The sequence below is a fragment of the Schistocerca serialis genome, unplaced genomic scaffold (genome assembly GCF_023864345.2).
Source record: "Schistocerca serialis cubense isolate TAMUIC-IGC-003099 unplaced genomic scaffold, iqSchSeri2.2 HiC_scaffold_1444, whole genome shotgun sequence".
Taxonomy (NCBI): Eukaryota; Metazoa; Arthropoda; class Insecta; order Orthoptera; family Acrididae; genus Schistocerca; species Schistocerca serialis.
Genome location: NW_026047674.1, coordinates 450,776 through 470,078, shown reverse-complemented (window position 1 = coordinate 470,078; position 19,303 = coordinate 450,776).

Below are 19,303 nucleotides of genomic sequence, written 5' to 3'. Positions count from 1 at the left end.
CTGAGTGGATTTCAATGTCGGGATGGGAATTTAGTTCTGCCAACATCTCAGCCTCCATGATCACGGGGCTAAGCTTCATGATTATGGCGGTGAAGGTCAGTGGATGTTGGGGAGTTTGAGGCTGAGAGGAGACAACTGGGTGTGGCAGGGGGTAAGGGTTGCTCATGGGCCAAATTGGATTCATGGGATTTTGGAGGGGAGATCGGTGTGGAAGGAAGCATTGGGGGATTTAATAAGAATAGAGTGTTTTCAAGGAATGAGAATGGAGATAGGGGCATTTGGGAAGTATTTACAGATTGCAAGGGTGAGGGTGTGGGTGTCGAGGAATTGAGGATCAAGATTGCAGAGGATGAAGGTGTGGATGGAAAGGTTTGTCAGGGGTGGGGCCAGAGTCGCGTGCATGGGGGTGGGTGGGTCGCAGTGATCAGGGGTTTTCTTTGTGGATAGGGTGGGTACAGGGTCAACATTAGGGCATTTAGTAGGTTTCTTGGACAGGACAGGGTAGGAAGAGGGCTGAGGGATCAGTTGCAGGGGAAGGTGGCAGGGTGCAAGTCCTCACTGAGGGGCAGGTGATGCAGGGGTCGATGGCACAGGCATCGCAGAGACTGCGGCACTGTGGGTGGAAATCCGTGCAGGCTGGGAACTGTCATAGCTGATGCAGTGAGTGGTGGGAAGTCTGAAGTTGGCGATGGGGCGACAGCTAAAGGTGAGGGAGAGTCGTGGGAAGTGACAGCCAAAAACGGCACAGGAGTGGGGGGGACGGAGGGAAGGGAGGACGGTGATGGAGTCTGTGGATGAGTTTCATGTGATGGTGGTTGGATTAGCTTAGGGGGAGGTGAAAATGATGGAGTTTGACACATGGTTGTGGTCTGCTAGTGAGGGGTGAAGATGGTGAAGGTGCTGACGGCAATGGCAGCAGTGACGAGAAACAGCAGTGGCAGCAAGGACAGTGGTGGTGGCGAAGGACTGCAGCAATGGTGGCAGGAGCAGCGGCGGTGGCGACAAGGGTTCCAAGGCGGGGGGGGGGGGGGAGGCAGTGATGACTCTAACAGGCAGTGAAGGTGGTCCAGCAAATCCCTCCAGGCAGCGGCTGGACAACAGTGGCAAATGTGGTAGCACAGTATCCTCAGCTGGGGGGCAGTACCAGTGTCGGCGGCAAGCACCGGGTGGTGGCGGTTGACGGACGGACAGACGGACGGCGGCGGCAGCAGTAACTGCCAGCACACGGACAGCGGCAGCAGCCGGGGCAGGGGGCTCTTCCAAATGCTTGATTCCCCCACGAGTGTAGCCCTGGCAGCATAATCTTCTCACTCGGACTCGAGGGGATCCATCCTCAAGAATCCGTATTTCTGTTGGGCAGACTGTTACTTACAGCATCTATCACTTCGGGAGAGCTGAGGAACATAGTGTTAAAAGCACATCACTTTTGGTTTAGCGAACACAAAATTTACCAAAATACATCACAGCTCCGATTTTTAAATGAGCAAAGTATAAGACTCGTGTGGCTACAAATATTCTGGTACTACCAATTGCCAAGTGCTGTAAGCAAAGAGAAGGAGAGAGCCACTACACTTCCTCAGCCAGCATGTCAGGCTGCCATCTGTTGGCTCTGGGGCTTCACACTAAACAATTCGATTTCGCTTTGCAATTAGTTGGAAGTAATAAACACCTCCTTTGCTCCAACTATTTTTAGTCTGCTGCTATAAACGCATATATCTTCCAGTTATTTACAACGATGATACTTAACAGCTAGCAATGTTTGTGGTAGAGTCTTCTATATGTACGACTACTTATCACATTTCCTTTCAACTCCGAATGGCCCAGATTCGAGGGTTGGATCCCCTCAGGTCCAAGTTGAAGAATTATGTTGCCTGGGCTGCACTCAGGGTGTAATTGTCACTTTGGAAGAGCCCCCAGCCATTGCCATCTGTCTGTCTGCCTGCCACTGCCATCCTTCTGTTCGTCTGCTCACCGTTGCTGCTGCTCACCGCCCGGTGCTCGCCACTGCCACCACCACTGCCACCACCACCTGGTCGTCGCCAAGATCACCTCCCGGTGCTCACTGCATCCCAGTGCTTGCCACCACCATCTCCGTCGCCGCCTGATGCTCGCTGTCGCCACCGCCACCCAGTGCCTGCCACCGCCGCTGCCATCCAGTGCCCAACATTGCCACCACTACCCAGTGCCTGTTGTCACCGATGCTATCCAGTGCTTTCCAGCGCCGCACCTCCCAGTGCTCGCTGTCACAACCGCCACCTGGTGCTCGCTGCTGCCGCCTGATGCTCGCCACCTGCATCACCGCATCACTGCTCATCGCTGCAGCCACTGCCGCCAATGCTGCCCCCCGGAGATCGCCACTTCCCAGTGCTCACCGCCGTCGGCCCCTGATTTAGTTCCTTTCCCTCTTCGGCAACTCCTGTCACCAGTGGACACCGCATTCAATAATTGATGCCCTTACTACCACCGTCACCAACACTTCCACTTCCCTTTCACTCACTGTGCCCTCGTGGAGTGCTTCCTCTGAGCTTAACCCATCTACTCCACCTCCCCTCCTCACAGTCTCCTCCCCTTTCATCTCCTCCTCATCCCTGTCGTCCCACCTCTATGTTGCTCCTTCCCCTACTTCTTCCCCTGCTCCTATTCCTCTTCCTTCTCCTGTCCGTTCTCTTGGCCCCCCAACTACAATTGCCCGACAAGATGACTTTGCCCCCCTTCCCACCTGCCCCACTACAACTCTTCCTACTTCACCCACCAAAGGCAATGCCTGCCATGCCACAGTTGCCAACACAGAGAGCCCCACTTCCATTCCTAGTGCCGCCGCCTTTCAAGAGGGGCCTGCCTCCCACCACCTCCTCATCCACTCAGTCCCTCACCCCTCTTCCCAGGCCACACCCACAAAAAAACTCCCAAGCGCCCTAATGCCGACATCATCTCTAACCCCTCCTCCAAAAGAACACTGCTTGCCCCACTTCCCTCTGATCCCGCCATGGATACTAGCCCTTCACCCATTTCCCCAGCCCCAACCCTGTACACTTTCATCGTTGCCAACCCTGATCCGAAATTCCTAGATGTCCGCACATTCACTCTTGAAATCCGAAAATACATCCCCAGTGCCCCATTACCCAACTTACCCCTGGCATAGACTCTGTTCTCATCAAGTACTCCTGTCCCTCTTTCCATACTTATCTTCCCAGTATCATCTTGGCTCCCCATGCGTCTCTCATCCCTCTCATTACATCCTCCTCTCCTCGTCAGCTCCAACCCCCTCGTCGTCTTCCAACCCTCACCACCGTGATCACCAAACTCAGCCCTGTGATCACGGAGGCGGAGGTGTTGGCGGAGCTGAATGCCCATCCTGTCCTGGAAATCCGCTCGGCCCGCCATATTTACAACTCCTCTGGCCCTTCCATCCTCATGCACATCTTTACTGTGTCCGCCTCCTCCATCAATCACCTCCTCATACAGGGAGCCCTGATTTTCAACTGCTGCCACCCTGTTGACCAGTCCCATTCCTCTCATCAATCCTACTGTTGCGAGTGCTGTCTCCTGTACAACAACAACCTCACCCAAAACTGCAAGAATCCTCCCACCTGCCCCCATTGTAAAGCCTCCCACTTCCTTAAACAGTGTCCTAATCTCGCCTCTCTCCCTGTTGACAGATTATCATCGTGCTGTCACGTTCAGTTTGGTGGATCTGCTTACCGCTTAGTACTTGAAGACCCTACTGTGTTAAAAGCACTTGGCTCAGTGATTAGACGGTGTGGTTACTCAAAAGTGGATTAATATTGCAGTAAAGAGATTTGTTTAATTTCGGCCAACCTGCAATGAACCCCACCCCACCTACTCCTCCAAATGCAAAGCCAAATCCTCTCCAACCAACCCTGAGCTCACTGTGCCCATTCACCCCACTGAAGAGCACACCCACCCAACAATTCCATCTGTCCTCCCCTTATGGCTGAAGACATCATATGGTTACTGACCATTTTCCTGCAGAACTTCCACCCCTTCCAACACCCCCACGCCCTCCAGCAGATTTCCCTTTCCGCCTGCTCTGTTTTCCATTTAAATACCTGTGCCACCTACTGCCACAACCAGGCCCACTTTACCATCACCCACCAAGACACCATCGTTTAAGCCCCTCTCTCCTCGTCCCACTTCCTTCCCCACTCCCACCTCCTGGGATGTCAACTGTATCGTCTCCTCTACCTAAACATCCACTCCCTCCCTGCCAACAAATACCTCTTCATGCATACCCTATCCCAGCACCAGATCGACTCCTTCATCCTTAATGAAACCTTCCTCCAGCCTCACCATGTTGTCCACACCTCTCCCTATCTCCTTCATTGCACTGACAATCCCCTACCCCTCCCCTGAGGCAGGGTCACTATTGGCCACCTCAAGCATTTCCCTTCCCAGCCACATCCCCTCCTCAATGACCTGACTGAAGACCTTCTCATCAGGTTTTTTCCCTCCCTCACAATCACCTGTGCCACTATCTATGTTCATCCCGCAGCTCCTCTCCCCTACGACTTCATTTCCCAAGTTGACCGTACCTTCTCCACCTATGTGATCACTACTGACCTCAACATCCACACCCTGCCACCCTTTAGCAGTGGCATTAGTACCTTGCCATCCTTCCTGGTGATCTCGTTCCTCTCCCACAACACACACGTCCTGAAAGTAACCCTACCCTGGATGTTATCCTCGCTTCCCCCAACCGCTTTGGTCATATCATGGTGGATGTCCTCGATCCTATTGGCAGTGACCACCTCCCCGTCCTTATCGCCCTCTCCTCTGCCCATGGACCCCTGCAGCCTTCCGAGCACCTGCCCCTCCAAAGTCCATCCACCTCTTCCCTGACAACCTCAGTAAAGCTAACCATTTAGCTTCCCACCTATCCAAGGTCTTCTACATTCTTGACGATCCCCATTTTGATTAATCCCTCTGCCCACCATCCTTGACAGTATTCATACCTCTGTCCTGCCACTTGCCCCTAGTTTCCAGTATTTGGATCAATTACCCCCTCTGACACCAACACTCCCATCACCGCACACATCACCACACTCATCCAGCTCCTTAACCTTACCCATCTACCCAACATTACTCCCGCCACTTTGGTATCTTTGTTTTCATTGACCTCCAGAACACTTACGACCATGTCTGGCATCTTAGGCTCCCCTTCAAACTCCAGACCTATGATCTCCCCATCAATTTCGTCCATTTCATTGCTTCCTTCTCCTCCCGTCATCCCTCTTATGTCACTATCCACAATTCCAACTCCCATACTTTCTATCCGTCTGCTGGCGTGCCCCAAGGCTCCATCCTTTCCCCTCTCCTCTGTCTCCCCCTCCTCGCCTTCCATATCCACCTTCTGTCACCCACACACATACTCTATGACCTCACCACCTTCCCACACCTTCTCCTTTTCCTTGAATACATCCGCATCCTGTATATCGTTTGCCAACTCGATGCCCCTCACCCCCTGGTGTCCCCCTTCCTCTCCATCCCCAGCCTGTTGCTGCACATTTACTATTGGGCCCCGCCCTCTCTTCATCTTCACACCCTCCATCTCCTACCCCAACGCAACTTCGAGCACCTACCCCTCCCAGATGATGAGCTTTGAACTGACATCTACCCCACCTACCAACTCTAGCCCAACCTTCCTCCCCTATTCCTCAGGGCTCTCTCTCCCCTCCCTTCCCCTTCGCCTGTGCAGTTTTCCACCTCCCCCACCATCTCCCTCTCCCATGCCCTCCAACCCCCCTTCTGTGTCTCTGTGCTCCCTCCTGCATTATCTTCCCTCTTCATTTGCCACACCACCCATCTCCTGCCTCTTGGTGCACCTCCTGCCCACCCTTTATTTCCTCTTCCTCCTGCCCCACCCCAGCCCCCCTCCCCCCCCACACACACACCTTCCTACTCTCCTAGTCCCTCAGCAGTCCCTACCAGCGGTATTTATTCTTCATAAGTGCTCTATCATTTCCAGTGGTTTTTTTATGTGTTCTACACTAAGTGATTTTAATCATGTGGCTGACTTTTAACTTGTGTTTGCCTCCAGAGTTTTTTAAGTGCACTTTGAATTTCCACCTATGTTCTTTTAAATTTATGTTGACTTTTTAACTGTCCCCCAGTACATGTCCCTGTATTAGTGTATATTTTACCTCCCATCATCTCCATTTACTGTGTTTTTTATGTCCCCCTTTCTCTCCCCCTTCTTACGCAAGAGTCTTCATTTCTGAATTTATTGTAAAGCCATTTGGCTGAAGAGCAGTGGACTGTACCACTGCCAGCCCTCTCCTGCCCATATGGGGCAAAGGACTGAAATTACAATAAAGAAAAAATTTTAAAAAACTGCATATGGCATTCCAGTACTCTCTTTAAACTCCTCACTTACACTGCATATATGCCCAAGCCAGCCCAACTTGTCCACCTCCTGCAATATGCTGATGACATCACCTTCCTGGCTCTCTATCTTAACCTTTAACGGTCCCAACGCACCGTCCAAGCGCACCTTGACAATTTCACCACTTAGTGCAACCAGTGTTTCTTTTGTATCGACCCCTCCAAAACCCTTGAAATCCATAAATACATCCCCAGTGCCACCATCACCCAGCGTATCCCCTGCAGAGACTCTGTTCTCATCAAATCTCCCTCTCCCTCTGTGACATGCCGGGGTGAAGAAGAGTTTGTACCTCTTTAATTCTGGCGAATTTTGCATCAGAACAGGACACACACTCAACCCCCTCCTTACCTACCACCTAATCGATTATGTGCACAACAGTAAAGAAAGGAACTGATAGTGAACCCTGCTAGTTGGTAAAGTAAGAAGTGTACACTCACAATAATTCAATAAAAATAATTATCCACTCAGTAAAGAAAATGGGAATTTTATCATAACGGATGACAGGAAATGGGATTCTACATCTATCTATGAAATGGTATGTGGATTAAATATTACAATGTGATTTATTATAAATCAGAACACAAAGGTACTTGATTGTCAATACAAACTGTACGCTAAAGGTTAGGTCATACTGAACTATTATGAGAATAAGAGTTGGCACGAGAACAAAGGGCCCCTACTCTCTGTGATGTAATAGATTGACAATAATGACTAGAGGTCCTAATGAATCAAATATTACTTCCCCAACTATGTTGCAGTATCACGATTAGTAGTGAGAGCTCAAATGGGATCACATGGAGAAACAAGCAAGGTGGACTTGTAGCAAATCAGGCGCACGTGCTGTTGAGGACTTCAGTATAAAATTGATAGGTCCTACAATGCCAGAGCAGCAAAATACTTTACCAGTCCTGAAATCTGCAGCATGTCATTGGTATGCAGTGTTCTGATGATGTAGGCACTGACTACTGCTGTGCAGCAACTCTGTTTCAAATCCTGGCCTCAAACGCTGTCCGAGAATTCTAAGTTCTGCCGAAAAAGTGTGACTATGTCGCAAGGCCGTCTGACTCCAATGAAGATCAGATCCTAAGAGCCCTGTGCCCACACAATGCAAGAGCGAAGCCAATGTTACTCAACTCCCCACTACCCTCGAAGAACTGCGAATCAGCATTCACTGCTCACTATCTCACACTATCTCAGGATATCATTCACACCAATAGCAACCATTCCGTCCAATTTATGGCTGTGTGCGCCGCCATATTGGCTGTTGACCTTGAACGAGTTTCGCTCTGCCGCCGCTAGGGCTCGGCGGATCGCGCTCTAGTTCTAACTTAGCGTGATCCGCACGAAAAAGGCGCTTCCGGCGCCGCCATTGCGGTTTATCATTGCGCTACTTCCTGCCGCGCCCATTCTTATCAGTGTGTTAATGCGGTATACAGGCAGCTGCACACTCATTTCACTCGAGGCAGCCGCACTAAGCACACAGCCATGCCGTACAGGAGGAGGAGATATACAAGAAGATCAAGAATGCCTGTCTACAAGACTGTTGATACTTTTTCTATGACACCTAAAAATGTTGCCCAAGAAGAACTACTCTCTGGCCCAATTACTTTTTTTGGAGCGAAGATTAATTTTTCTTGTACTACAACAGAAGTTGTTACTGGTAATGGTTGGTTAACTATTGCCATTGTAAGAGGTAGTGATAAACCATTAGAGGGCTTGGAGGCTTATTATGACAGAGACATTGTTGCCTATCGTACCTTCTCTATTGGAGTTAAGGGTGATAGGAATTATGGTACAGCTGTTGTATTAATAGACAAGCCATAAAGGTACTTGATTGTCAATACAAACTGTGCGCTAAAGATTAGGTCATACTGAACTATTATGAGAATAAGAGTTGGCTTGAGAACAAAGGGCTCCTACTCTCTGTGATGTAAGAGATTGACAATAATGACTAGAGGTCCTGCTGAATCAAATATTACTTCCCCGACTATATTGCAGTATCGCAATTAGTAGTGAGAGCTCAAATGGGATCACATGGGGAAACAAGCAAGGTGGACTTGTAGCAAATCAGGCTACCATTATTAGAGCACGCCTTCATCCTCCGGCACCTCTTCTGCATTGGAATCCCCATTTCTGCATCACCGCTGAGCAGTGCCGTGCTGTCTCCTCAGCCAGCCACTAACAGCTTCGCCCATCTCGGTGGCATTCCAAGTGTTGTGTCTGCCCTCAGCTGATCCAGAGCTGTCCACCAGCTGTGCTGCCGCCTTACTTTCACTGCACTGAACAGGTAGGCGGCACACACCTCTGAGTCCTCTGGTGGAGGGAGGATGTTTTGTGACTGACAATTGCCTCCCTCAGGCTTATCCCTGCTGCTCAGGCCCATTTACTCCACACTGACCTCCCTGTAGCATCAGTTCTCGTCCAGCAGTCACTGGTTGTTCCCAGCACCTGCAGAATTAATCAGATGTGGAACAATTGGGAGTTCCCATCTCAGTGACGAGAAACTGGGTAAGAATCCCCTAACAGTGGACATTTACTGTCCAGTGAGACTTACCGGCGTTCTTTGTAAGTTCCTTGAATGAATCGTGAGCAAATGGCTGTGTTAGCCCATTGAGTCTTGGGGCCATTTGGTTGATCTCAGGGCTGTTTTCGCAAAGGCCATTCCACTGTCGATTTGGTTCCTCTGGAGGTCATTGTCCAGATGGCCTTTGTAGGTCACCAGTATCTATCTCATTGTTGTCTTTTTTGACCTACAGAAGGCTTATAACATGACATGGCATCACCACATCCTTACTACGTTACAAAAGTGGTGTCTCCAGGGTCCACTCTCAATTTTTCTCAAGAACTTGTTGTCACGTACATTCTGTGTTCCAGAAGGTGCTTCAGTCAGTACCCCTCCATATCCAAGAAAACAGGGTCATACAGGCCTCTGTCCTGAGCTCCCCCTCTTTCTGGTGGCCATCAGTGCTCTAGCAGTGGCTGTGGGATCTTTGGTGTTGCCCTCCTTATATGCTGTATATACTGATGATTTTTGTTTTTTATTGTTGCTCCTCTAGTATGGGTATTGCTGAGCATCATTTGTAGGTCAACTGCCAAGACTTGTATCATGCTCTCTTGTCACTGACCACCCACACCCAGATCTTTGCCTAACTGAGATGCATTGCTTTTTGGAACTGGTCTTTGATCACTGGCTGATGTGGCTTCCCCACCCAACTTAATTGAAAGTCCTAGCAACAACTCAATACACTTCACTGCCTCAGTAACACTAGCTGGTGTGCAGATCGCTCTACCCTTTTGCATCTCTACAAAGCCCCGATTCTGTCCCGTCTCGACTGTAGGAGTCTTACAGTCTTGCATATAATTCAGGATCACCCTCAGCATTGCCAATACTGGATCCCATTCATCACTGTGCAGTCTGACTTGTGACACGAGCCTTCCAAACTAGCCCTGGGGACAGCTTATAAGTTGAGGCTGGAGTTCCTCCATTACTCATCAGGTGCCAACAACAGCTGCTGAATTACACTATATGTATTTGCAGCTTCCCCGAACATCTCAGCTACTGAGTCCTTTTCCCTGGAAGGAATCTCCATATCCCACAACAAGGAGAACTGAGTTTACAACTGCTGCATGCCTCCAGTGTCTCTGTTCAAACTTCAACTTCCTCCACTGTCACGTGGGGTCTGGGAGACACCGCATCTGGCCCACGGCTTGGGCCCCAACCTAAGATTTGTCTCAGAGTCTCCTTTGGTCCAAAACACTCTGCTGACCCCATGATTTTTCACCAACTGTTCCTGGCTGTCCTTGAGATGTATCCAGGTTCAGAAGTGATAGTCACCAATGGCTCAACACCTGATGGGCGAACAGACTTTGCATACACACATGCATGGTGCAGTGAACTCCACTCACTGCCAAACAGCTGCAGTGTCTTCACTGATGAATTGATGGCCATTAAACTAGTCCTTAGCCATGTTTGTTCTTGGACTGGTAAAAGTATCCTAATCTGCAGTGACTCCCTTAGTAGCCTTCAGCTAATAGACCAGTGCTACTCTCCTCATCCACTGTTTATGGCTGTCCAGCATCTCACCTCTGACCTACATCAAGCTGGATGGTAAGTCATTTTCACTTGGACTCCCATTCATGTTAGGATTTCGGGAAAAAGAGAGTCCCAGAACCAGACCTTTGTTTATTTATATGTCATCAGTTGTTGGAAGTCTGGAACTCAGAATAGTCTGCATTGGTCCCCCTCCAAAAATTGAGGACACTTAAGAAGTCATGACCATGTGGCAGTCTTCCCCAGCGCGCTTCTTGCAGGGAATCCACCGTCCTCTGTTGACTTCACATTGGCCACACTGAGCTGACCTGTGGGTACATTCCACTTACTTATTGACTGCCCTAATTTGGCTGTTTTGAGGTGGCCTCTTAATCTTCCTGACACACTAGCTTTGGTGTTAGCAAATGACACCAAAGCAGCTGACCTGGTGTTACGATTTGCCCCGTGAAGGTGGTTTCTATTCATCCCTGTAAGATGGGGCTTTTTGGCCTCATTGATTGCCTGAGGGTCAATGGTCCCCTGGGAGTTCTTGCTTGGTGGCCCAGGCTGGCCTTTACCCTTCCCACCTTTCTTTTCTCTTTATTATTTCTCATTTCTCGGTTTTAATGCCTTGTATTAACTGATCATTTAATGAATTGTCTGTGCTGTTTTTCTCTGGGCTTTTATCTTTTTATTTTTATGTATTTATTTTTTGAGCTAGTTCCACTAAGGCTGCCCAGGATTTGCATTTCACCTTGTTTAGCACTTAACTGATGAAAGGACTGATGGTCTAGCAATTTAGTCCCTTTCACTCCAAACCACCCAGCCACATTGTGTGATGAAAATTGGTTTTGCACTAACAGGGGTGACCACCATTGCTGAGTATGGTGGGACCTAGGCAGAACCCATTCCTCCAATGCTTAGGAGAGCCACAGCATTTAGCTGAGCCACAGCAGTGTTACACTTCGAATAATATAGTGGGAAGCCATCGGTTCTGACTTCAGGCCGAGGCTAGTAGTGACTGACAGAACTCTGATGGCACAACAGACATCCTGCATCCACATGTGTCATCTCTCATGTAACAGTATAGTAGTGCCATTTATCAACAGGATATGTTCACCCACACATGGCACATGCCTCTGTAACCTGTTTTCTCAATGTTGAGGTACTTCTGTGGACAGCAAAATCCCGAGATCTGTTTGTGAAAGAACATGTATGGGACCAGCTTGGACATCAACTCCACCCCAGTGCCAGTATCCGTGATAATGAGTACTGTTTCCACATTTGTGTGTCATGATGCCTCAGGAGAGGATAAAACACCTGTATGACACACTTCCCAACTGTATCACTGCAGGCATCCAGGCCTGAGGGAGTGCAAATGATCCATGGAACAAGAACCCAACAAACAAATAATTTCCATATACACACTACTGGCCATTAAAATTGCTACACCAAGAAGAAATGCAGATGATAAATGGGTATTGATTGGACAAATATATTATACTAGAACTGACATGTGATTACATTTTTGCACAATTTGGGTGCATAGATCCTCAGAAATCACTACCCAGAACAACCACCTCTGGCCATAATAATGGCCTTGATACGCCTGGGCATTGAGTCAAACAGAGCTTGGATGGCGTGTACAGGTACAGCTGCCCATGCAGCTTCAACATGATACCACAGTTCATCAAGAGTATTGACTGGTGTAATGTGACGAGCCAGTTGCTCGCCCACCATTGACCAGACATTTTCAATTGGTGAGAGATCTGGAGAATGTGCTGGCCAGGGCAGCAGTCGAACATTTTCTGAACCCAGAAAGGCGCGAACAGGACCTCCAACATGTGGTCGTGCATTATCCTGCTGAAATGTAGGGTTTCGCAGGGATCGAATGAAGGGTAGAGCCACGTGTCGTAACACATCTGAAATGTAATGTCCACTGTTCAAAGTGCCGTCAATGCAAACAGAAGGTGACCAAGACGTGTAAACAATGGCACCCCATACCATCACGCTGGGTGATACGCCAGTATGGCGAAGACGATTACACGCTTTCAATGTGCGTTCACCAAGATGCCGCCAAACACGGATGTGACCATCACGATGCTGTAAACAGAACCTGAACTCATCCAAAAAAATTACGTTTTGCCATTCGTGCACCAAGGTTAGTCATGGAGTACACCATCGCAGGCGCTCCTGTCTGTGATGCAGCGTCAAGGGTAACCGCAGCCACGGTCTCTGAGCTTATAGTCCGTGCTGCTTCAGATGTCATCGAACTGTTCATGCAGATGGTTGTTGTCTTGCAAATGTTCCCATCTGTTGACTCGAGATCAAGACGTGGCTGTACAATCCGTTACAGCCATGCGGTTAAGATACCTGTCATCTGGACTGCTAGTAATACGAGGTCGTCGGGATCCAGCACGGCATTCCGTATTACCCTCCTGAACCCACCGATTCCATATTCTGCTGACAGTCATCGGATCTCGACCAACACGAGCAGCAATGTCATGATACGATAAACCAAAATCGTGATAGGCTACAATTTGACCTTTATCAAAGTCAGAAATGTGATGGTACGCACTTCTCCTCCTAGCACGAGGCATCACAACAACGTTTCACCAGCCAACGCCAGTCAACTGCTGTTTGTGTATGAGGAATCGGTTGGAAACTTTCCTCGTGTCAGCACGTTGTAGGTGTTGCCACCAGCGCCAACCTTGTGTGAATGCTCTGAAAAGCTAATCATTTGTATATCACAGCATCTTATTCCTGTCGGTTAAATTTCACACCTGTAGCACGTCATCTTCGTGGTGTAGTATTTTTAATGGCCAGTAGCGTATTATAAAATCAACTTAAAATACACATCTGTTTTAGTTATTAGCAAAAATTTCTTGGCAGTACATGTAGTTTTGGAGGAAATACCTATTTATGATTCCTAATCAACAAATTTCTGCTTGGTATCATTTGGGAGGAGTTGTAGGGGGAGAGTATTTCCTTCTCATCCTGTCCGGTAGGTCTCCCCTGGCCCGGGGTTATTTTCTGAACTGCACCCCTTCCCCTAAACCTCTGCAATCCTCATCCTTCACCCCTCTTCCTTCACTTTCAACTCTTCTGCAAGAAGAAGGAGCCACAGGCTCCAAAAGCTTGTAAAAGTTGAACCCTTTTGTGTGCATTTTCCCCTGTGGCCAGTTGGTGAGTAGACTTTTTTATCCATCCGTTTATATTACGTTATCAATAATTGATTATTTTCGTTGTTACACTAAATAGTTAGGTGCTTATTAATTACATTTGCAATAGAAGTACCTCAAAGTGGTGGAGTGTTATAATTTTTTAAATAATATTCTGTTTTTTTTTTTTAGGAAAGAATGTTTTTTAAAGTTGAAATGGTCATTGCAACTGTTCACTTGAGAACACTACGATAAACCAAAATCGCAGTTGTTAATAAATGCTGTGCAGACAGAATTGTTGACATTTCTAAAGTTGACCGATGACCACGCTGTCTGGTCTCCTTCCCCAAACCAACCAACCAACCAACCTATTTCTAAAGTTAAGAGGTTAATAGGTTAATTGCAGCAATCAGTATATTGTTTGGAAACTGTGACAATAATTTAGGTAATCTGGGTAAGTAGTATTTCCGTAAGGAACTGTGATGTTAAACTGTATCATGGAACAAGTCATACTTGCCATTATCCCTTAGCTGATGAGATGGCTTCATGACCAGTGTGCAGAAGTTGGAGACTATTGTTTCCTGTATACACTTCATCCAAGTCTGGTTTGCCAATACCCATGAAATAGTATGTATTTATATGTTTTGAGAAGATTCTTTTGCAGGCTTGCAGTTTTGTGTTATTTCTGAAGCCAGAGTTTAGCTCCATTATCTGAAAGTAACGACGTGATGGCCGAGATCATTTATTAATTTTCAATTTTATTAGTTTATTTATTTATTGCTTCTTTCCTTGTGGACTCCAGCTAGCTGAGAGTAAGGGCATCACAAGATGTTTCACAGTTTGTTGCTAAGATAAGTAACTGATTATATTTTCCCCATTAGTATGTTTGATGTATGTGCATTACTTTCTATTCACCATGTGTAACTGCATAACATGACAGCATTTCCTTTGACTCCCATGGTAATAAGGTGTCTTCCATTAGGTCATAATGACTCATGCAGTCAGGCACCTTTGACAGGTCCTTCAATATCCCACACAAATTCTATTGCTGTCAAGGGAGCTCAGAACTAAGGCCCGGCAATTCTATTCTTTGTTATCAATCCAGAGTGTTTTGTAGAAGTGATAATAAATGATATTGGCCTGCATTTTCTTTAAGTCACATCTGTTGATTTCCTTAAATTACTTGATTTTACTGATTCTGAAAAAATGCTTTTCTCTATTGTAGCATTCAATAAAGATGTTGAGTCTTTTGGTAGACTTTCCTGCATTCCTTTATGAGAAATGGTGTAACACCACCTAAGCCAGAAAAATGTTTGGCTTTTAGTTGGTTTATTGTGTTCGAAACCTCTGTGTCAATGTTATTAATGCAATGGTAGAATTTTTGCCTCTGTATTCTCTCTGTCTGTTATATGTGGTCTTATTTTATCTGTTACAGTTACAATATATATGTTGAAGGTGTCTGCTATTTCAGGAGGCTCTATTTCACTTTCATTACCTTTCAGTGGGCAGATGTCCTCTGTCCTATTTCTTCTCTCCTCATTTTTATTTACCCTGTTAATTTCAGTAAGTAACACATGTGATGTAAGACTGATACTGAATCTTTGGTTTGGTACCCTTGTGGAAGAATCCTCCAGTGGATGTATGCCTGACTACCTATAACCTGACTCAACCTACATGGTTAAATGTGCTCTCTCATGATGGGGTTTGGGGGACATAATGTGTGGGGCATCAAACTGTAACAGATTTTCAGTCAGTTCTCACTATTTCTCCAGCGTCACATGCTTAATTTGAAGTGCACTATTCATTTCATTCTCAAGTACCTACATTGGTGTTGCATCTTTCACAATATTTACCTCAAAATCAGCATTCTTTCAACAGTCAGTCTGAGTTATCATCATTCGAACCTAACCTAACAAATTTGTTTTCTTTGAAACCAATTTATGATAGTGCATCTGAACTGTGACACTGCAGGTAAGTTAATTAAGAATGTGTACATATTGTAATATTTGTACCATTAGAAATGTATCCATTCAACATGGTGCTGGACTGTTTCAGTGAGTCATCTTTTATTGTACACCTACTGTCTTGGACCTAGAAGTAATCTGTGCAACTGTTTTTATTCTTTCCTCATTTAATGCCCTCAAGATGATTATTGCCCCATTCTCTCAGAGTTTAATTTTCTATGTTTAGTGTAGACTGCACAGTTCCATGTCACCATGCTGGGAGCTCCACAGTATTGCTGCTCCTGATGACAGCCTGACCTCAAACTGTGTTTTGTGGAGACATTGTCTAGTTTCTGTTCAGTCCTCCCTGCACAGGGGGCTTGTGAGGATGTACCGGGCATCATTCATGTGCCCCTAAAGGAGTTCCCACTTGTTATTTGAGTGAGTTTCCTTACTGTAACACTGTTCTGGACCAGACCTGATGGAGGAAAACATCAGAATTCCACAGACATGTAGTAACATTATTTCACCTTTGCTTTGAGTTGCTACCTACGTCTGTTCACTGGTTGATGTAAGATCCATTTTTACAACTTTCCCTTTTTTTCAGAACACTGACAATTTGTATCATTGTTTAGACTTCACAGTGAAACTATGCCCCCAGTCACTACCAGTACATTGATCCTGTGGCTTTTGATCTCTTACAACAGTGGAGACAGCAAAGAAATCCTTTACTTTTAATTTTTTCCGCAGTGCCAATAGTCTTGGAAATCTAAAATTCAGAGATTTTGTAAGTGTCATTAAAAATGGGCAATTTTGTTAACCAGGAGAACAACGACTCTGTCCCTAGAAAAGGATGCAGTTGGCATTATTTGAAACTGATTTGTATCATTTGCTGTTTATTTTAAATAAATTAAGCTTGCTGATGTGCGCTGAAATCAAATTTTACTCAAAGAAGGAAAGAAGATTATGGTTTAACACCTTGGAGATAATGAAGTCATTAGAGATATAATGCAAACTCTGATTGCACAAGGAGAATTGCCATGTGCTGTTCTTGGGAGTGGTCTCGGTGTTTGCTCCAACTCACTTGAGGAAACTGTGGGAAACCTCAACCCGCATGATCAGACACTTTTCCTGGTCCAGATGCCTCTGCGTGGCAGTCATCTGCCAACTCTACAAATTATTCTCATTGTTTATTTGCGTGCATTAAAAACTGAGATACTAATACATGTGAGGAGGTATTTTTTGTACTTAACAGCACTCAGAAATCTGCAAAATTGTCTTTTTTTGGGATGGGACGGGGGAGGGGGTGTTGACTGCTTTAGGAGTTTTGTGTTCAGGAACTCAACTCTAGACCCTGTAAGTATGGAGATTACCTGAGAGGACCAGTCAGTAGGGAGTTCTTGTTCAGTTGCTCTCATACTGTACTACAAGGTTGTGTAAGCCTCTTTTGTTGCCATAAATGCTTCATCTTACTTTATCATTTAAGTTTGCATGAGCAAGTCACCAAGCAGAGTGTACCATAAATGAAGATGCTCTTAATACCTTCACTCTCTAAACACTGTGAATGTGGCACAAGCATGAGACCCAATGTCTCTATGTTAAGATATACATCTTGACATGTCAGATACCTAACAAACCTGTCCACATGATTTACTGTGTTAGAGGTAGTGAAATCGTTGCAGTAACTGTTTCTTAAACAGATGTAGAGGAATGTTTGATGAGTCGTCGCCTTTGACCTGTGACATAAGAAGCACGCAATGAACACCATTAACAATGTGGTGACTATAACATGATGTTATTGGCAATTTTTTCAAAAACTACAATCAGGATTTTTTAGTGTCACATTCACTGTCTTTGCCAATGCACAACCAAATTTTCACCTTCCAACCCAACTGACACATTGGACACAGCTATAGATCAATCTGTCACCATAGCCACATATTTTTATTATCAAATTCATTAACTTCACCTGCTCACAAGCTACAGATCATTGTGCCACCAATACCAGTTATTTTTCTTTTTTCCCAAATTAGTTGACTTTGCCAACAAACAACGAAAGTGTGAATTCATACACCAAAAGGTGGCATGACAGCAGCCATTAACAGTACATCACTGGCCAGAGCTGATGACTCATATCGAACATTCTTCTTGACGCTCTTAAACACCCAGTGCTGGCTGTCGAGAGAGCAATGTCTGTTTCTTTCAATGAGTATCATAGCAGTATATTGCCAGGTGATCTTTCACAGAACTAAAAGGAATTCTGGTTGTATGTAAATGCTGTTAGTGGCACCAAGGCTAGTGTCCAGTACCTAGTGAATGAGACAGGAACTGAAGCTGAGGGTAGAAAGCAAAAGCTGAAATGTGTAACTCTGTTTTCAAATGTTGCTTTACAACAGAAAACCCAGAACTGCCCCAATTTAATCCTTGTACCACTCAAAAGATGAATGAAATAAGTATCAGTATCAATGGTATTGAGAAACAGTTGAAATCATTAAAGCTGAACAAAGCTCTTGGGCATGAAAGTATTTCTGTCAGATTCTATACTGAATTTGTGACTGTGTTAGACCCTCTTCTTACTATAACCTATCATACACCCCTTGAACAAAAAACAGTGCCCAATTCTTGGAAAAAGACACAGATCACACTCATTTACAACAAGGGTAGAAGTTATGATCCACAAAACTGCCATCCAATATCCTTGACATTAATTTGTTGCAGAATCTTAGCACATATTCTGAGTTCAAACATAATGAATTATCTTGAACAGAATGACCCCTAAATGCCAACCAGTATGATTTTTTGAAACATCAATCATGTGAAACCCAACTTGCACTTTTCTCACGAAATATTGAAAGCCTGTATTAGTTGATTTCCAAAAAACATTTGACTCAGTACCATGCACACGCTTATTGTCAACATTATGATCATAAGGGTATCAAGTGAAATTTGTGACTGGGTTGATGACTTTTTGGTAGGGATGACACAACATGTTATCGTTGTTGGAGAGTCATGGTCAGATGTACCAGTAACTTCAGGTATACCTCAGGAAAGTGTGTTGGGTCCATTGCTGTTCATGTTGTACATCAATGACCTTGCAGACGACATTAATACTGACAGCAGACTTTTTACAGATGATGCACCAATCTATAGTGAAGAACTATCTGAAAGAAGCTGCATAAATATTCAGTCAGATCTTGATAAGATTTCAAAGTGGTGCAGAGATTGGCAACTTGCTTTAAATGTTCAGCAATGTAAGACACTGCACTTCAAAAAATTAATATCCTATGACTATAATATCCATGAGTCACTGTTGGAAGCAGCCAACTCATACAAATACCTGGTTGATTGGTTGATTTGGGGGAGTGGACCAAACAGCAAGGCCTTTGGTCCTATAAGATTAGAGAAGGAAGTCGCCTGCACCCCTTCAAAGGAACCATACTGGCATTTGTTTAAAGTGACTTGGGGAAATGAGGTAAAATCTATAGCAGGATAGCTGTATGCTAATTTGAACCACCATCCTCCCAAATGCGAGTCCAGTGTGCTAATAACTGCGCCACCTCACTCGGTACAAATACACTTTGTAGGGATATTTATTTATTTATCTTCTGTCCATATAACAAAAAGTTTTCGGAGATTGTCAGGGAAATTTAGACTACATTACACATATACAGTAAAATATTTACATTCTTTCATAACAACATATGGATCAGACACATGTCTGCACACATTATTTTTCAAAAGGGCACTACAAGTAGATTCCTCTATA